Below are 20522 nucleotides of genomic sequence, written 5' to 3' on the forward strand. Positions count from 1 at the left end.
GTAAGGGTTCAAACGGAACCCCTTGAAGAACTGAAAGAACTAGATTTAGACTCCAGGGAGGAGTCAAAGGTCTGTAAACAGGCTTGATCCTAACCAGAGCCTGAACAAATGCTTGAACATCTGGCACAGCTGCCAGTCTTTTGTGAAGTAAAACAGATAAAGCAGAGATCTGTCCCTTCAGAGAACTTGCAGATAATCCTTTCTCCAAACCTTCTTGTAGAAAGGATAGAATCTTAGGAATTTTTATCTTGTTCCATGGGAATCCTTTAGATTCACACCAACAGATATATTTTTTCCATATTTTATGGTAAATTTTTCTAGTTACAGGCTTTCTAGCCTGAATCAGAGTATCTATTACAGAATCTGAAAACCCACGCTTTGATAAAATCAAGCGTTCAATCTCCAAGCCGTCAGTTGGAGGGAAACCAGATTCGGATGTTTGAATGGACCCTGAACAAGAAGGTCCTGTCTCAAAGGTAGCTTCCAATGTGGAGCCGATGACATATTCACCAGGTCTGCATACCAAGTCCTGCGTGGCCACGCAGGAGCTATCAAGATCACCGAGGCCCTCTCCTGATTGATCCTGGCTACCAGCCTGGGGATGAGAGGAAACGGTGGGAATACATAAGCTAGGTTGAAGGTCCAAGGTGCTACTAGTGCATCTACTAGGGTCGCCTTCGGATCCCTGGATCTGGACCCGTAGCAAGGAACCTTGAAGTTCTGACGAGACGCCATCAGATCCATGTCTGGAATGCCCCATAATTGAGTTATTTGGGCAAAGATTTCCGGATGGAGTTCCCACTCCCCTGGATGGAATGTCTGACGACTTAGAAAATCCGCTTCCCAATTTTCCACTCCTGGGATGTGGATCGCAGACAAGTGGCAGGAGTGATCCTCCGCCCATTGAATTATCTTGGTCACTTCTTTCATCGCCAGGGAAGTCCTTGTTCCCCCCTGATGATTGATATATGCAACGGTCGTCATGTTGTCTGACTGAAACCTTATGAATTTGGCCTTTGCTAGTTGAGGCCAAGCTCTGAGAGCATTGAATATCGCTCTCAGTTCCAGAATGTTTATCGGGAGAAGAGACTCTTCCCGAGACCATAGACCCTGAGCTTTCAGGGATTCCCAGACCGCGCCCCAGCCCACTAGGCTGGCGTCGGTCGTGACAATGACCCACTCTGGTCTGCGGAAGCTCATTCCCTGTGACAGATTGTCCAGGGTCAGCCACCAACGGAGTGAATCTCTTCAAAAAACTCTTAACCATCTCCGTGGAGATGTTGCCTGTGCAACGGCAAAGAGAATGACTGGGGTGAGCGGAGCCTAGGAGGGATCATGTGACCAGCTTTGCTGGGACTCTTTGCCATTTCCTGTTGGGGAAGAGAATATCCCACAAGTAAGGATGACGCCGTGGACCGGACACACCAATGTTGGAGAAATAACAGCTGCAGAAATAGAGACAGGTTCAATTCCAGGCTGAACCCTGACAAATTAAATAAATTCCCTAAACTAAATACAATTAAATAAAATTATCTAAAGTACAAACACTAAATTACAGAAAATAATAAACAAATTACAAGGTTTTTAAACTAATTACACCTAATCTAATCCCTCTAACAAAATAAAAAAGCCCCCCCAAAATAAAAAAAGCCTTACCCTACACTAAATTACAAATAGCCCTTAAAAGGGCCTTTTGCGGGGCATTGCCCCAAAGTAATCAGCTCTTTTACCTGTAAAAAAAAATTAAAAACAACCCCCCCAACATTAAAACCCACCACCCACACAACCAACCCTACTCTAAAACCCACCCAATACCCCCTTAAAAAAACCTAACACTAACCCATTGAAGATCACCTTACTGTGAGAAGTCTTCACCCAACCGGGCCGAAGTCCTCAACGAAGCCGGCAGAAGTGGTCCTCCAGATGGGCAGAAGTGGTCCTCCAGACGGGCAGAAGTCTTCATCCAGACGGCATCTTCTATCTTCATCTATCCGACACGGAGCATCCTCTTCATCCAACGTCTTCTTGAACAATGACGGTTCCTTTAAGTGATGTCATCCAAGATGGCGTCCCTTCAATTCCAATTGGCTGATAGAATTCTATCAGTCAATCGGAATTAAGGTAGGAAAAATCCTATTGGCTGATGCAATAAGCGAATAGGATTGAAGTTCAATCCTATTGGCTGATCCAATGAGCCAATAGGATTGAGCTCGCATTCTATTGGCTGATTGGAACAGCCAATAGAATGCAAGCTCAATCCTATTGGCTGATAGGATTTTGTTTATTTTGTTTATTATTGTTTATTTTGTTTATTATTTTCTGTAATTTAGTGGGGGGGTGTACTTTAGATAATTTTATTTAATTGTATTTAATTGTATTTAGTTTAGGGAATTTATTTAATTATAGTGTAGTGTTAGGTGTAATTGTAACTTAGGTTAGGTTTTATTTTACAGGTATATTTGTATTTATTTTAACTATGAAGTTATTAAATAGTTAAAATATCATAGACAGTTGTGTATTCTCTGAGACAATTGAAACATGATATATACATATTATAAACTCTAAGGCAGATCAAAGAAACCTTAAATATTGTAAAAACTAAAATAAGTAATCAATTCATAGAAGAGTTTATAACTATACTTAGACAAATTTCATAACAAGTATACACAACCAGGTGCTTATAAATGAATAGATGATGCAATGTTAAAAAAAATGGATAATATTGTATTTAAAAAAAGCAAGATAGATCATAGTCTCTATTTAGTCCCCTTGGTTGTAATGTGGCTAATTGGTGTATCCACCACATTTCTCTTTGTTGGAGGAGACGTTCCCTATCTACCCCATTTCTATTGGGGCCCACATGATCTATGATCTGCCACCTCATCTGACTAATATTGTGGCCTTTCTCCAAAAAGTGACTTGAAACAGGGGCCTCTTTATTTTTGCATCTGATGTTTGATCTATGTTGGCTCATGCGGTCATATAACAGTGTGTTAGTGACCCGACACACTGTTATACCACAACTTCCTGGCTACATCCTAAAAATACTGGTTCATTCAGGTGCATATTGTGTACTACTTGCAAAGCTATGATACCATGTAACACCTTTAAACATCCACATACCAACTAACAATTTTGTATCAAATACTACTTAACATGCACCACCAAGTTTGTTGTATATCTTTTAAATTGTTCTTCTGGGATGTATTATGTTGGAAAAACTGAGGACGACGCACGCACAAGATTTGCAAACCACCGCTCTGCCATTCGGGCAGCAATTGACAATGGCAAAATGGACCAGCCTGTGGCGAGACATTTCCTTGAATATAAACAATCACTAACAGACCTACGCTTCAGACTAATCGATCATATACCCCCCTCAGGAGAGGTGGAGACAGAAGGAGACTACTGTTGAAATGTGAAGCTAGATGGATTCATCGCCTAAACACTATCCAACCTAACAGACTGAATGCCACTCTGGATTGGCACTGTTTTTTTTCTGAATATGCTCAGTGCTGTCTACTGGTGATAAGTATTGCAACTTATATATATACATTATTGTCTAAGTATGATTGTTGCATAGGTACACTCTGATAGATTATGACCTTATTTTGTATACATATATATAGGCATAGCGTCATAACACCAACACCTAAATGGATTTATTACTAACTATTTATGTATTTCTAGTTTCAAAAACACTAGGCTAATTAGACTACAGTGGGGATCTATTAGGTATATGATAACATTATAGGCTCTAGTTTTCATTACATAATTGCCCCATAGCAATGTTGCCATATATAATCTCTGACATCATTTATATCAAGGGAGCATTTCCCCTATAAGTTTGTAGTTTTTGAGAGCATGGTTACAGTAACTGAAGTTATAATGCTGTTTTTTTATTGTTTCTTATGTTCCAGTACACACAGAGCTGTGGATCAGCTGACAGTTTGTGGGGTGGGTCCTCCCTGAGGTGAGTTAATCCTCATTGGTTAGGTGTTTGATGACACACTATGCAATGGAGGACTTGCTGCAGAAAGTGTGAACCGCTCTACAGGATTAAGGTAAACTTTGAGACAAATATATATAACAAGGTTTATGTAGTGTTGCGGATCCCTTTATGAGCTGATTTCCCTGCATTAAATATGTATAGACTTACCGTTTTGCATGTGTACAGTTTCGGTAATGGAGGTAATATAGAGAGTAACTTTGATTAGCCTGTCAGTTTATGTATGAGCACTGTGAGAATGTCCTTATGAATGGTCTGCTTCATAGTATATACACACATACGATAGTGAATTGGCACTATGTCCACAACAGATATAACAGAAAATCTACCTATGAACAGCTTGTCAGCCTGTCAGCTCTCTGATAGCCATAATTCTCACTGACACTGTAAGAGCTGTAATTTACTAATGTACTGTATATGGCCAAACTTTATTGTTTAGAGTGAGCACTGACTTTTACTATTTGATGCTGAATGTTTATTCGCACATTGTATAAACTATAATATACTACAAAATTATTTTGCTCTTCAGTATCTAGATTAGGTATCAAGCATATGCAGCTATAATATGTGTTGATTCCTCATAATTATCATTACTACCCACCATATTATTGTATTTGATAATTCACTTTATTTGATTGCATATTGAGATACTATGTATGTTGTTTTTCACTTATGTTACTATGGTGATTACCACATGTGCTGTATATGATGTCACTTCCGGGGGAGGGGTCATGGGCCTATATAGGTGCACATTATTTTTTCACTCTTGTTTGGTCTGATGAAGGGGACGGTTTGATCTCCGAAACCTCACAACAATAAACAACGTTTTGTTATTTAAAGTCCAGTGAGTGCAGATCTATTTTGCAGTATATATATATATATATATATATATATATATAACGTAGTCAGAAGAAAAGGCACTCCATAAATATTAGCAGCTCCCAGGGTGCACTTTGAAAAATATCCAAAATCGCAAGCACAAAAAAGACACTCACTGGTCAGATAAAACTTAACATTTAATAAGTTATATTAAAAAGAGCATGACGTTTCGGAGGTATTACACCCCCTTTCTCAAATGCATGATACAACTTAGGAAATCACAAAAGCAGTATACCCCATCGTTTACCCCATCACCTTAAATACATGTGTGTAGCTCCATTAGACGCCGAGCCGCAAATGCGGCCCGTGTGCAGTGCCAGGGCGGAAGTGACGTAGTCGGCGTGCATCACGCTCAGACGTCAGTAACCAGGACAACATACAGACGCAGTGTGTCATCTTAATAGCCAATAGCATGGCACGGATGTCTGTTTACAAACAAAGTGGGCCAATTACTCTTTACGCACAATAGTCAGTGTGTATAATATCCGCGATCAGGCACTGCTAAATGGATGCTAGCAAAAAGTTAAAAACATATTAAAAACGAAAATCTAATTACAGCTATGGAGGACAAATAAAAACACTATCAGGGCATAATTAATGTAAGGTATAAGATTAGATGAAGCATCAGCTATGTGACAGGAGTGGGAAAATCCTTATATATAATATACCATAATTCTAACCAACTCCTGTGCTTTGTCATCAATCTAGTATATAACCCCATAAATCATGCATCCTATAGTATGGCAGAAACAAAGATACCAGAGGTCATGAACAAGAATTCTGAAAGAGGTGGTGCGGTACATGTAGCAAGGCAATGTCACGTCAAGTGCTGCATACAACCTTAGTTGAAGTCATTCAGATAAATGCAGAGAGTCTGTAACCAAATTGATGTTTTATTTAGGATTCCATATAAAATGGTGAAAAATCCAGCATAGTGTTCAGCCCCTTGGGTGTTAGGGTGTCCAGCATGTATATCCATCTGGTCTCAAGTCTGAGAAGTCGATTGCCCCTATTGCCTCCCCTTGTTAATGGTGGCACATGGTCTATAAGCATAGTTCTAAGACTTGAGACACTATGCTTACACCGGGCAAAATGGCGAGCTACTGGCTGATCGGAGTCACCCTTCTGCAGGGCATCTCTAATCGCACAGCGATGATTGGCCATACGTTCCCGGAATGTAGTGACCGTTTTGCCTATGTAAACAAGGGAGCATGGGCAAATCAACATATAAATTACATAGGTGCTCATGCATGAGAGTCTATAGTTGATTCTATAGCGCTTGTTGGTATGTGGGTGTTGGAACGTGTCCCCTTTCAACATGCTGTCACAGGTCACACAATCCCCACATTTAAAACAGCCTTTCTTATTTGACTTCAGCCAGGTGTTACCCTCATAACACCTAATAGGGTCAGTTTTTACTAGTAGGTCCCGCAGGTTTTTGGCTCGGCGGTAGACTACCCTAGGAGGTTGTTTGTGCAGAAATGGTAGTGTCTTGTCAGTATTAATCAAGTCCCAATGTTTGGAAACTGTATCCTTTACTTTTTGGTGCATGGGATCAAAGGTAGTGATGAAATTGAGACATTCATCTGTTGTAGTGCTGTCCTTTGTGGCGACTATTGCGCCCTCTGACCGTTTCATCACTTTGTCTCTAATTTCTCCCACCAAATCCTTGTCATAGCCACGTGCGATTAACCTATTAGACATCTCCTCCAATTGAATTTCTCTGTTACATGCCTCAGTATTATTACGTAGGACCCGAGGCATGTAACAGAGAAATTAGAGACAAAGTGATGAAACGGTCAGAGGGCGCAATAGTCGCCACAAAGGACAGCACTACAACAGATGAATGTCTCAATTTCATCACTACCTTTGATCCCATGCACCAAAAAGTAAAGGATACAGTTTCCAAACATTGGGACTTGATTAATACTGACAAGACACTACCATTTCTGCACAAACAACCTCCTAGGGTAGTCTACCGCCGAGCCAAAAACCTGCGGGACCTACTAGTAAAAACTGACCCTATTAGGTGTTATGAGGGTAACACCTGGCTGAAGTCAAATAAGAAAGGCTGTTTTAAATGTGGGGATTGTGTGACCTGTGACAGCATGTTGAAAGGGGACACGTTCCAACACCCACATACCAACAAGCGCTATAGAATCAACTATAGACTCTCATGCATGAGCACCTATGTAATTTATATGTTGATTTGCCCATGCTCCCTTGTTTACATAGGCAAAACGGTCACTACATTCCGGGAACGTATGGCCAATCATCGCTGTGCGATTAGAGATGCCCTGCAGAAGGGTGACTCCGATCAGCCAGTAGCTCGCCATTTTGCCCGGTGTAAGCATAGTGTCTCAAGTCTTAGAACTATGCTTATAGACCATGTGCCACCATTAATAAGGGGAGGCAATAGGGGCAATCGACTTCTCAGACTTGAGACCATATGAATATACATGCTGGACACCCTAACACCAAAGGGGCTGAACACTATGCTGGATTTTTCACCATTTTATATGGAATCCTAAATAAAACATCAATTTGGTTACAGACTCTCTGCATTTATCTGAATGACTTCAACTAAGGTTGTATGCAGCACTTGGCGTGACATCGCCTTGCTACATGTACCGCACCACCTCTTTCAGAATTCTTGTTCATGACCTCTGGTATCTTTGTTTCTGCCATACTATAGGATGCATGATTTATGGGGTTATATACTAGATTGATGACAAAGCACAGGAGTTGGTTAGAATTATGGTATATTATATATAAGGATTTTCCCACTCCTGTCACATAGCTGATGCTTCATCTAATCTTATACCTTACATTAATTATGCCCTGATAGTGTTTTTATTTGTCCTCCATAGCTGTAATTAGATTTTCGCTTTTAATATGTTTTTAACTTTTTGCTAGCATCCATTTAGCAGTGCCTGATCGCGGATATTATACACACTGACTATTGTGCGTAAAGAGTAATTGGCCCACTTTGTTTGTAAACAGACATCCGTGCCATGCTATTGGCTATTAAGATGACACACTGCGTCTGTATGTTGTCCTGGTTACTGACGTCTGAGCGTGATGCACGCCAACTACGTCACTTCCGCCCTGGCACTGCACACGGGCCGCTTTTGCGGCTCGGCGTCTAATGGAGCTACAAACATGCATTTAAGGTGATGGGGTAAACGATGGGGTATACTGCTTTTGTGATTTCCTAAGTTGTATCATGCATTTGAGAAAGGGGGTGTAATACCTCCAAAACGTCATGCTCTTTTTAATATAACTTATTAAATGTTAAGTTTTATCTGACCAGTAATCAGCAGCCTGCTATATTTGGGAGGTTTGCTTGCAGTTCTGGGCCTTGACGTTGAGTGTTATACTCTGACAGACCCTCTGGTCCTGTTTCCTGAGTGAAATACAGATTTGTTGGATTTCCTGGTGCCTGATTTCTGCTTCATTTTGTGACTACTCTTCTGGATATTCCCTTGGCACTGTGTTTCGTTTTTGGACTGATTTCCTGGCAATTGATCTTGGCTAATTTTCTATTTCCTAAGGACTGACTCGGGTACTTTTGCTTGCTTGTTACCTGATACTACAGAGTTCCAGTCTACAGCATATGCAAGTATCTTGTCTGTTATTACAAGGATCTGCATTCCTGTCTGTTACTACAGAGTTCCAGTCTACAGCATATGCAAGTATCCTGCCTGTTATTACAAAGATCTGCATTCCTGCCTGTTATTATAGAGTTCCAGACTACAGCATATGCAAGTATCCTGCCTGTTATTACAAAGATCTGCATTCTTGCCTGTTATTACAGAGCTCCAGTCTACAGCATATGCAAGTATCCTGCCTGTTATTACAAAGATCTGCATTCCTGCCTGTTACTACAGAGTTCCAGTCAACAGCATATGCAAGTATCCTGCCTGTTATTACAAAGATCTGCATTCCTGTCTGTTATTACAGAGTTCCAGACTACAGCATATGCAAGTATCCTGCCTGTTATTACAAAGATCTGCATTCCTGCCTGTTATTACAGAGTTCCAGCCTACAGCATATGCAAGTATCCTGCCTGTTATTACAAAAATCTGTATTCCTGCCTGATGCTACAGCCTATAGACTTTGCCTTATCTAGTTTGCATATCTCTGCATTGCTAATTATCCTATCAATAAAACCATCTCCTTTATTTCCTAAAACCTTGTACCTGTTTAATTATGCCAAAAAGGAAAGACTCACACAGACAAAACACAACTCTAACCCCAGAACCTGAGACCTCTGCACAACAGCTCCCAACTCCTGAACCTGCTCCCTTGCAGAGTATGACAATAAGATTCCAAGAAGGAGAAATTGGTTTAACAATAGATTTAATTCTAGCCAAAGGTAGAATAAAGCTATGAATATTTGAAATATTATCAATCTTCCAAAGTACTGAAAGAGCTGAAATTTGACTCTTCAAAAAGAACTGATGGATAAACCCTTATCCAAAAACTGCAAAAAAAAACCTAGGAATTCTTAAAAAGAATGCCAGGAAAAAACATGATCCTTACATCAAGAAATAAAGGTCCTCTATAACTTATAATAAAACTTCCTGAATAAGGTTTACAAATCTGTATCATTGTCTCAATAACAGAATCAGAGAACCTCTATTCTTTCAATCTCCATACCACCAGGTTTAGAGATTTCAGACCTGTATGAAAAAGCAGAAACCAAAAATCTGAAATGCAAAGGAAGAAACCCAAAAAGGGCTACTGGACATCTGAACTAGATTAGCATACAAAGAACTGTGAGACTAAATCAGAGCAAATAGAATCATTGACGATCCCTCTAGACTTATTAGGCAACAAGAAGAACCAGAGGTTGAAAACAACAGAGGTTATTAGAAATGATCATGAAACTAAACTACCTAAGCATCCACAAACACTGCTTGAGGATCCATGGACCTCAAACAGTACCTGGAAAGTCAAATAATAAAACAAAAAAACATCAAAACTATATCTGGGAGACCCCAAAGATCCACTATCTAATAGAATATATTCAGATGAAGAGTCCACTCTGCTGGATGCCAAGGAATATGAACAGCAGAAATTAAATAACAATCAGCTTCTGCCCAGGAAATAATTCACAATAATTCCCAACAACAATCTTACTTCACAATACTTACCAACAACAATCTTACTTCACAATACTTACCAACAACAATCTTAGTCTAAGGAGCAAGCAAACTCTTTGGAAAAAAAATATATTTCCAACCATGATGCGGAAAAAACAACAACTGTTTGAGCCAAAAAATTACCCAGAAAAGGAAACACTGCAATACCCTGAGTTCTGATAATAGACAAAAGGGTACCCAAGACCTAGGAAAATATTTTGGGAGCTGAACCCAGACCAAACGGTACCGCAACAAACTAAAAATGCTAGACCAGAAAGGCAAACCTAGGAAACTGATGATGTTCCTAGAGAACATGAAGATAAACATCCCATAAAACTATCATGGATCTAAAAAGACCTTGCAAAATAAAAGGCAGAAAGAAATCCAAATAGTCACTATTTAGAAAAAAAACCTTTGAAAGATTAGTTCAGAGCCTTTAGATCCAGAACTGGTCTGAACGTTCCTTCCTATAAAGGAATAAAGAAGAGGTTAGAATAAAACCAAATTCCATGTAGCAACAAAGGAACAGGAACAATAATTTCCATAAATTCAAGACCAAAACTGACTAGAAAAGGCCTGAGCCTTTACAGGAATTCATCAAACATAGGGCAGAAAAAATTCTTGCCAGAAAAGCCTAATTCTGAAACATATTCATTAACACTGAGAGACTATATTAAAAACCTAGGTATCCAAAACAGACTGAAACCAAACTTCCAGAAAGAAGCTTAATCTGCGCCCAACCAGAGTCTCTGGAAAAAAAGCTGCACATTCATGCAGACTGAGATAAGGGAGTCGAATAGTTGCACTGCTCAGACATGTTCCAGTTAGAATCTGGCTTACAGACAGAAGCAGAGGAATCAATTTCTGAGAGAAGGAATCAGATGTCTGCCTTGTTCTGAGGAAAGGAATAAAAACAATTAAGAGATTAAAATTTACCCCTGGACTTCTAGTCCTGATCTTATTTACCTTCCACCACATAAGAGATAACAGAATCCAAACCAGAACCAAATTACATCTTTCCCAAAAAAGAAAGAGATACAAATATGGATTTAGAAACCATTATCAGCAGCCCAAAAAATAACCCTAGAAAATACTGCCAGAGATATGCTTTAACATAGCACCTAATGAAAGCATAAACATATTTTACAAAAAAGGTTTAAAATGTTCAGTAGCAGAATTGTCATAAAACTTCCCAAAGGGACACTAAACATAAATTGTAAACTACATGATTATAAACCTTCATATATAAGAATAATTTTGCAATGAAAACTGCAGCTTTATTTTGCCAAATGAGTATATTGTTTCATGTCTATTTTTCCATTGATTTCCCTGTCCCCAGAACAAAAGAACCCCCACTTACCAACCACAAACTAATATTCAGATATAGCACAAATTCTGTTTGCACATGTTTAGACTTGGGTAGCCTGCACTCTTATATTCCCTTAAAGGGATACAAACCCCACTTTTTTTTCATGGTTCCGATAGAGCATGCAATTTTAAGTAACTTTCTAATTTACTCCTATTATACATTTTTCTTCATTCTCTTGCTATCTTTATTTGAAAATCCAGTTGTGTGACACCATAGAAGCTTAGGGAGGGAGAGAAAAGTAAACAAAAGGTTAAATAAATTGCCTTAAAGGTAAGGTACAGTTGAGCCCACTAGTTAACGCTATCTTACATAGAATAAAAAATAAGCATAAGTTTCATTCATCGTTATTATCCTAATTGTCGTAATTACTTCTATTTCTACCTTACAAGTACTCGCCCGACACAAATCTTTCCTCCGCCCGTCATTTTGGAATAGTTGATTGACAGTATAGATCTATATTAATGTCCAATTAGCTTTTTCCCCCCAGGGGGGCCAGCCCATCCATTCCTACGTCACTAGATTCCTGAGCGCATGCGTTTTACTAGATTCATCGTAGTTCCACCCGTGGTCGTTCGTGAGACGAGCATGCTCTGTGTGACCTGTCTTACTATTCAGCTGTGAATCTCAGAATAAGCATCACATCGATACTTTTGATCAATGAATACTTTGTATCGTCAGCAAGTTGTGCATGCGCAGACGAAATCTACTTCGTGAACGCGCTTTCACCTGATGCAGAGAACGGGTGGACAGAGAAACACGGAAGTGGCATGGGGGCGGAATAGGCAAATAAACGGTAGGAAAAATAAAGATTAGATTGCATCTAAAGTATAGCATAAAAATAAAAATAAAGTTAGCGACTACGTTGTTATTGACTATTAGAATGCTTACAGGCTTTCAATACCGCTAAAGTTTACCTTTGCTTTAAAGTATTAACCCAAGTCTCCCTGAAAAAAAAGGGAAACAAACACATTTTTTAAATATATTTTACAACAAAAGGCTGCAAAATAAATAATTAATGTATGCTCCATTAATGCTTCACTTGCAATAATGAAACATTTTATGCGTTGTTGAAATGTCAAGTTTAATGGTCCTTTAAAGGGATACGAAAGTCAAAATATAACTTGCATCATGATTCAGATAGAGGCTAGAGGGGTAAATTTACTATTGTGTGGACGGACATGATACAATGTAGTGGATCATGTCCGCCGCACATCGATAAATGGCACCAGCATACGCTGTCAGCATTTATCATTGCACCAGCAGTTCTGGTGAACTGCTGGTGCAATACCGCCCCCTGAAGATTTGCGGCCAATCGCACGCTAGCAGGGGGTGTCAATCAGACCGATCGTATTCAATCGGGCTGATTGTTGTCCGCCACCTCAGAGGTGGTGGACGAGTTAAGGAGCAGCGTCTTAGGACCGCTGCTTCTTAATATCTGCTTCAGGCGGACCTGAAGCGGAGTGGGTCGGAAGCAGCATCCGCTACTTCATAAATCGACCCCTAAGACTCTTTTAAATTCACTTCTATTTTCAAATGTGCTTCATTCTCTTGGTATCCCTTGTTGAAAAAGAACACGCACATGATTTGTGACTGCACACATTTGTCTCTTGTGATTGGCTAACTAGATGTACTCAGCTAGCTGCCAGTAGTGCAATGCTGTTCCTTCAGCAAAAAATAACAAGAGAATGAAGCAAATTTGATAATAGACGTAAACTGGAAAGTTGCTTAAAATTGTATGTGCTACCCAAATCATGAAAGAAATTTTTTGAGTTTCCTGTCCCTTTAAACCAAAATAAAGAAGCAGCAGCTGCAATATCAGTAATAAATACTACTGGTCTAAAAAATCCACCTTTAGAAGGATTCTAACTCACAAAGGAAATAGAGATTTGTAAATTTAGAGTAGAAATAGCCACAATTACTTTAGGAATAGTTTCCAAAAATTTAAAATTGGAAGCTGAAGGATACATTTTCATAAACCTTGCAGAAGAAATAAAAAGAAATACCTGGCTAAGCCAAACTTTGGAACAATCTCAGAGACCACATCAGGGATAGGAAATATATTAGAGGATTTAATCATAGGATAAAAAAATCAGGATAATAAAAACAAGATTTAAACAGTAACCCGGCTTATCCCCCATCTACTTTTGGACCTTAACTTCTAAAGTAAATACAGTTTCTTTAAAAAAAAAAAAAAAAAACAACACGCTCAATTTAAACAAATAAAGAATATATATATATATCAACCTGATCAACGGAATAAAACCTCTTCCTCTGAGGACATAGGAGCTTCATGACTAGAAACACTAACCCCAGCAGGCGTAGAGGAATTAGAAGGTAAATTCTTACCAGACCTTTTTTGCTTACTTGAAGGAGGCATGGCCACCAACCTTTCAGACACAGAAGACTGTATAAAATCCTTGATTCCAGGTTTCAGTAGGATTCTCCTGTAAAAAAAAGAAAAACAGAAGGAGCAGTAACACTGTTAGAAGCAAGAGCTGCGTTAGATAGGTCAGAATGCATTAGAATATCAATACATGTATTGCATAAAATAGCCTGAGAATAAAACCTTAGCTTATAAAAAATAAAAAAAATAATCGCCTAGATTTAGAGTTTGGCGTTAGCCGTCAAAAGCAGCGTTAAGGGGTCCTAACGCTGCTTTTGGCCGCCCGCTGGTATTTAGAGTCAGCCAGGAAAGAGTCTAACGCTCACTTCCCTACCGCGATTCCAGGCTACCGCAGATCCCCTTACGCCAATTGTATATCCTATCTTTTCAATGGGATCTGCCTAACGCTGGTATTTGGAGTCTTGGGAGAAGTGAGCGGTAGACCCTCTACCGACAAGACTCCTAACGCCAAAAAAAGTCAGTAGTTAAGAGCTTTATGGGCTAACGCCGGAATATAAAGCTCCTAACTACTGTGCTCTAAAGTACACTAACACCCTATGTACCCCTAAACCGAGGCCCCCCCCACATCGCCGCCACTCTAATAAAAAATTTTAACCCCTAATCTGCCGACCGGACATCTCCACCACCTACGTTATACTTATGAACCCCTAATCTGCTGCCCCTAACATCTCCGACCCCTATATTATATTTATTAACCCCTAATCTGCCCCCCCCCAACGTCGCCGCTACCTAACTACACTTATTAACCCCTAATCTGCCGTCCGGACCTCGCCGCCACTATAATAAATGTATTAACCCCTAAACCGCCGCGCTCCCGCCTCGCAAACACTAGAATAAATTGTATTAACCCCTAATCTGCCCTCCCTAACATTGCCGTCACCTACCTACAATTATTAACCCCTAATCTCACGCCCGCACCGTCGCCGCTACCAGAATAAAGTTATTAACCCCTAAACATAACTCTAACCCTAACCCTAACACCCCCCTAAAATAAATATAATTTATATTAAATGAAATAATATTCCTAAAATTAACTAAATAATTCCTATTTAAAACTAAATACTTACCTATAAAATAAACCCTAATATAGCTACAATATAATTAATAATTACATTGTAGCTATTTTAGGATTTATATTTATTTTACAGTCAACTTTGTATTTATTTTAACTAGGTACAAAAGCTATTAAATAGTTAATAACTATTTAATAGCTACCTAGTTAAAATAAATACAAAATTACCTGTAAAATAAATCCTAACCTAAGTTACAATTAAACCTAACACTTCACTATCATTAAATTAATTAAATAAATTACCTACAATTAAATACAATTAAATAAACTATTCTATAATACAAAAACAAACAAACACTAAATTACAAAAAATAAAAAAGAATTACAAGCAGTTTAAACTAATTGCACCTAATCTAAGCCCCCTAATAAAATAAAAAGCCCCCCAAAATAAAAAATTCCCTACCCTATTCTAAAATACAAAAGTTATCAGCTCTTTTACCAGCCCTTAAAAGGGCTTTTTGCGGGGCCTTGCCCCAAAGTAATCAGCTCTTTTGCCTGAAAATAAAAATACAATAACCCCCAACATTAAAACCCACCACCCACATACCCCTACTCTAAGCCACCCAAACCCCCCTTAAATAAACCTATCACTACCCACCTGAAGATCACCCTACCTTGAGCCGTGTTCACCCAGCCGGGCACCGATGGACCAAAAGAGGACATCCGGAGCAGCAGAAGTCTTCATCCTATCCGGGCAGAAGAGGACATCCGGACCGGCAGACATCTTCATCCAAACGGCATCTTCTATCTTCATCCATCCGGAGCGGAGTCATCTTCTTCAACCAACGCCTACTTGCCAAATGAAGATTCCTTTAAATGACGTCATCCAAGATGGCGTCCCTCGAATTCCGATTGGCTGATAGGATTCTATCAGCCAATCGGAATTAAGGTAGGAAAAATCTCAATGGCTGATTCAATCAGCCAATCAGATTTAAGTTCAATCCAATTGGCTGATCCAATCAGCCAATCAGATTGAGCTTGCATTCTATTGGCTGTTCCGATCAGCCAATAGAATGCAAGCTCAATCTGATTGGCTGATTGGATCAGCCAATTGGATTGATCCTACCTTAATTCCGATTGGCTGATAGAATCCTATCAGCCAATAAGAATTCGAGGGACGCCATCTTGGATGACGTCATTTAAAGGAACCTTCATTCGGCAAGTAGACGTCGGTTGAAGAGGATGGATCCGCGTCGGCTGGGAAGAAGATGGCTCCGCTCCGGATGGATGAAGATAGGAGATGCCGCTTGGATGAAGATGTCTGCCGGTCCGGATGTCCTCTTCTGCCCGGATAGGATGAAGACTTCTGCTGCTCCGGATGTCCTCTTTTGGTCCATCGGTGCCCGGCTGGGTGAACACGGCTCAAGGTAGGGTGATCTTCAGGGGGGGTAATGATAGGTTTATTTAAGGGGGGTTTGGGTGGGTTAGAGTAGGGGTATGTGGGTGGTGGGTTTTAATGTTGGGGGGGTTGTATTTTTTTTTACAAGCAAAAGAGCTGATTACTTTGGGGCATGCCCCGCAAAAAGCCCTTTTAAGGGCTGGTAAAAGAGCTTATTAATTTGTAATGTAGAATAGGGTAGGGACTTTTATTATTTTATTTTATTTTATTTTATTAGCGGGCTTAGATTAGGTGTAATTAGTTTAAATTTCTTGTAATATTTTTTTATTTTCTGTAATTTAGTGTTTGTTTGTTTTTTGTAATTTAGTTTAGTTTATTTAATTGTATTTAATTGTTGTTATAGGTAGTTAATTTATTTAATTAATTTAATGATAGTGTAGTGTTAGGTTTAATTGTAACTTAGGTTAGGATTTATTTTACAGGTAATTTTGTAATTATTTTAACTAGGTAACTATTAAATAGTTAATAACTATTTAATAGCGCTTGTACCTAGTTAAAATAAATACAAAGTTGCCTGTAAAATAAATATAAATCCTAAAATAGCTACAATATAATTATTCGTTATATTGTAGCTATATTAGGGTTTATTTTACAGGCAAGTATTTATTTTTAAATAGGAATACTTTAGTTAATAAGAGTTAATTTATTTCGTAAGATTAAAATTATATTTAATTTAGGGGGGTGTTAGGGTTAGACTTAGCTTTAGGGGTTAATACATTTATTATAGTAGCGGCGAGGTCCGTTCGTCAGATTAGGGGTTAATACTTGAAGTTAGGTGGCGGCGACGTTGGGGGGGGCAGATTAGGGGTTAATAAATATAATGTAGGTGTCGGCGATGTTGGGGGCAGCAGATTAGGGGTTCATAAGTATAATGTACGTTGCGGCGGTGTACGGAGCGGCAGATTAGGGGTTAATAGTATAATGCAGGTGTCAGCGATAGCGGGGGTGGCAGATTAGGGGTTAATAAGTGTAAGCTTAGGGGTGTTTAGACTCGGGGTTCATGTTAGGGTGTTAGGTGCAGACTTAGAAAGTGTTTCCCCATAGGAAACAATGGGGCTGTGTTAGGAGCTGAACGCTGCTTTTTTGCAGGCGTTTTTTGTCAGCCCAAACTGCCCCATTGTTTCCTATGGGGGAATCGTGCACGAGCACGTTTGCCAGCTTACCGCTACCGTAAGCAACGCTGGTATTGAGGGTTGAAGTGGCGGTTAATTCGGTTCAACGCTCCCTTTTTGGAGCCTAACGCAGCCCTTCAGACAACTCTCAATACCAGCGTTGTTTGGAAGCAGCGGTAGGAATAAAAGCTGCGTTAGCTACGCGGGTCTTTACCAACAAAACTCTAAATCTAGGCCATTATGTCTATTTCTACTTCCCCTGTACCATGTGACAGCCATCAGCCAATCACAAATGCATACATGTACCATGTGACAGCCATCAGCCAATCACAAATGCATACACGCTTATTCTGTGAAGTCTTGCACATGCTCAGTAGGAGCTGGTGACTCAAAAAGTTTAAATATAAAAAGACTGTGCACTCTTTTTCAATGGATGTTAAAAGGAAAGTTGTTTAAAAATGCATTCTCTATCTGAATAATGAAAGTTTAATTTTGACTTGAATGTCCCTTTAACACTAAATAAAAGTGTTCAAATGACCCAGCTTCTAAGGCAGATTTAGGGACAGAGTCAGAAGGCTCCATAAATGCAAGGAACTTATACAAAAGTTAAGTGCAGAAAAAACAAGCATATAGCTAAACAGTAATATCCCGATATCAAAAAAAGCTTTAAAGTAATGGTAAATTCTCCAGCATAAAGTCACATATAATGAAAGCTCCGGTGCTAACTAGCATATCGATCTGCTTTTAGCATTAAAAAGTCCAATCTACCTTTAATAATTAAGGTTTTTCTCCGGCTCCGGTAACTGTTGGCAGCCTCTGTCACAGAATTTCTCTTTGGTTTTCTTGACTGGCAGTTGTTTAAGCCAATCAGAGCCTCACCATGCTCCCCATGTGAGGTATTGACAGCATGCTCCCATGCTTGTAACTCTGACAGCAAGAAGAACTGTGCAACTCGCTACGCCGTTTGCGCAACAGAAATCAGTTTACTGTTTCTGATGCGCAAACAGCGTAGCGAGTTGCGCATGCGAAGTTCTTCTTGTTTCTGGGGTTTGGGAATCTTTGTCTCCGACTAGTGGTAGGGGAGAATATTTCTTAGGAGTAATGGATTGTGGACTCTCACCACCTGTATGAAAGAAAAGCATATGTATTCAATATTAATATTTTATTATGGTTTTAACTATGTATTTACTGTAAATATTTCACATTCCAATGTTCTTCACAAAGGGGGATATGTTACAAGTATTTTTAAATATATATTTATAAATATATATATATATATATATACATATCATCATATATATTTATAGATATAGATATAAATTTTTACCAAAAATCATATATATATATATATATATATATATATATTTATTTAAAAATAAATTCTTCTATATGCGAAGAATATTCATATTTCATGTCGGTTTTAGCACTCTTGAATAAACTTGGTTGGGTTAGTGCGCTATTACGGGTGTTAGGTGTTTTTGCAGTTTGTGCACTCGGTTGCAATATTTGAAGTATAACTTTTTGTGTGCGTCTGGTTTTCATGCTTTCTTTTTGTTTTCAATTTGTAAATCGAGTGCAACCCGACGTGCTCAAAAAGCCTTGGTCTAGTGAAGTTAAAAAGGGAGCGAGAGTGCAAAATAGCGCATCAATCGTAAACTAACCCTCAATTTCCAGTTATCCTGCAGCCTTGGTGGTTATAAGTTAAAGTGAATGTAAAGTTTGACGAATGTGTGCCCGTTTTTTAAAAACCCTATTAAAAATAGGGGCGCTTTCATTCATAAAAATTTGGATTTCACTGGTTTTGTTAAAATACTTACCTTTTCTTCTTGAAAGCCGCTCCAGCGCTTCCCCCACCCGACGCAAGCCTCTTCATACGTCACCAATGATGAATCCGGTTTCCTCCAATCACGGCGTGGCCTCAGGCAATGTTTGCTCTGGGGGGGAAGCCATGATTGGAGGAAGCCAGATTTGTCATTGGTGACGTATAAAGAGACTTGCGATGGGCGGGGGGAGCGCTGGAGCGGCTTTCAAGAATAAAAGGTAATAAGAATATTAACAAAACCAGTGAAATGTAAAGTTTGATGAATGAAAGTGCCCCTGTTTTTAATAGGATTTTTAAAAACCGGGCACATGTTCGTACAACTTTACATTCACTTTAATAATACTTGCTTTACATAATTATAAAAAAAATAATGAGGTGAAATATTTAGTTCAAAGTATACAGAAAACATCCTCCAAATATAAAAAGTTGTATTGGATATTCTAATTCAATAATAAAACACCCTCTTATTTGATAGCGTGTTTTATTATTGTACCAATGCTCTTTGGTAGCTATGTTTTCAAATTCAGCAGAGGGGTTAAACACAGTCAAAAGGCAGCTGTGGGGTTTGAGGTTAAGCCCACGGTTACCAAGGAACATTTGTGTAACATCATGACATAATGAATCAGATCATGTCATTATTGCATCAGTATGTTCACTTTATCTAAGGTAACTACTGACCTCACACCCTAACACTTTATCTGTCTTCTCAGTAGTCTCCACACACTTCCCCATATACCAATCAAAACAAACCAGACATGATCCTCCTGGTTGCGCAAACTGAACAGACAGAGCAGAAATATGAAAAACAAATATTTTATTTTCTGATTATATAATACATAACTCCTGCACAGGCAAAAGATCTATGCATAGAAATAATAACCCTTCACTCAATGAAAAGTGAACTAATCAAGTAAAACAAGCCCTTATGAAATAGATACTGGGAGATCAACAAGATAAATACCCTTTTATGTTAGGAGTAGAAAAAAAATAACCCTGGTTTTCTGGATTCCTAAAATTATAGTCTTTGATTCTAAATATAATGTAAGCAGTTGATGTGTATATTCTTCAACTCCCTCCCTGTCTCCTAAAAAAAAATCTTACTGAGAACTAAAGTATTACTGCAGGCTGATAAGCTTTTTTTTTTCTAAAAATGTTTTTTTTTATTTTTTTTATGTGTCTGCATCCACATTTGCAGAAAAATGGATACAGGGCCAGCTTTCAAACGTCTTTAGATAGGAAAATAGATAAAATGCAAGACATAATTCCAAAACAGGAAATCCAGGGGTCTTTTTTTTTTTTTAAATAACAA

This window comes from Bombina bombina, chromosome 2, assembly GCF_027579735.1.
Source record: "Bombina bombina isolate aBomBom1 chromosome 2, aBomBom1.pri, whole genome shotgun sequence".
Classification (NCBI taxonomy): domain Eukaryota; kingdom Metazoa; phylum Chordata; class Amphibia; order Anura; family Bombinatoridae; genus Bombina; species Bombina bombina.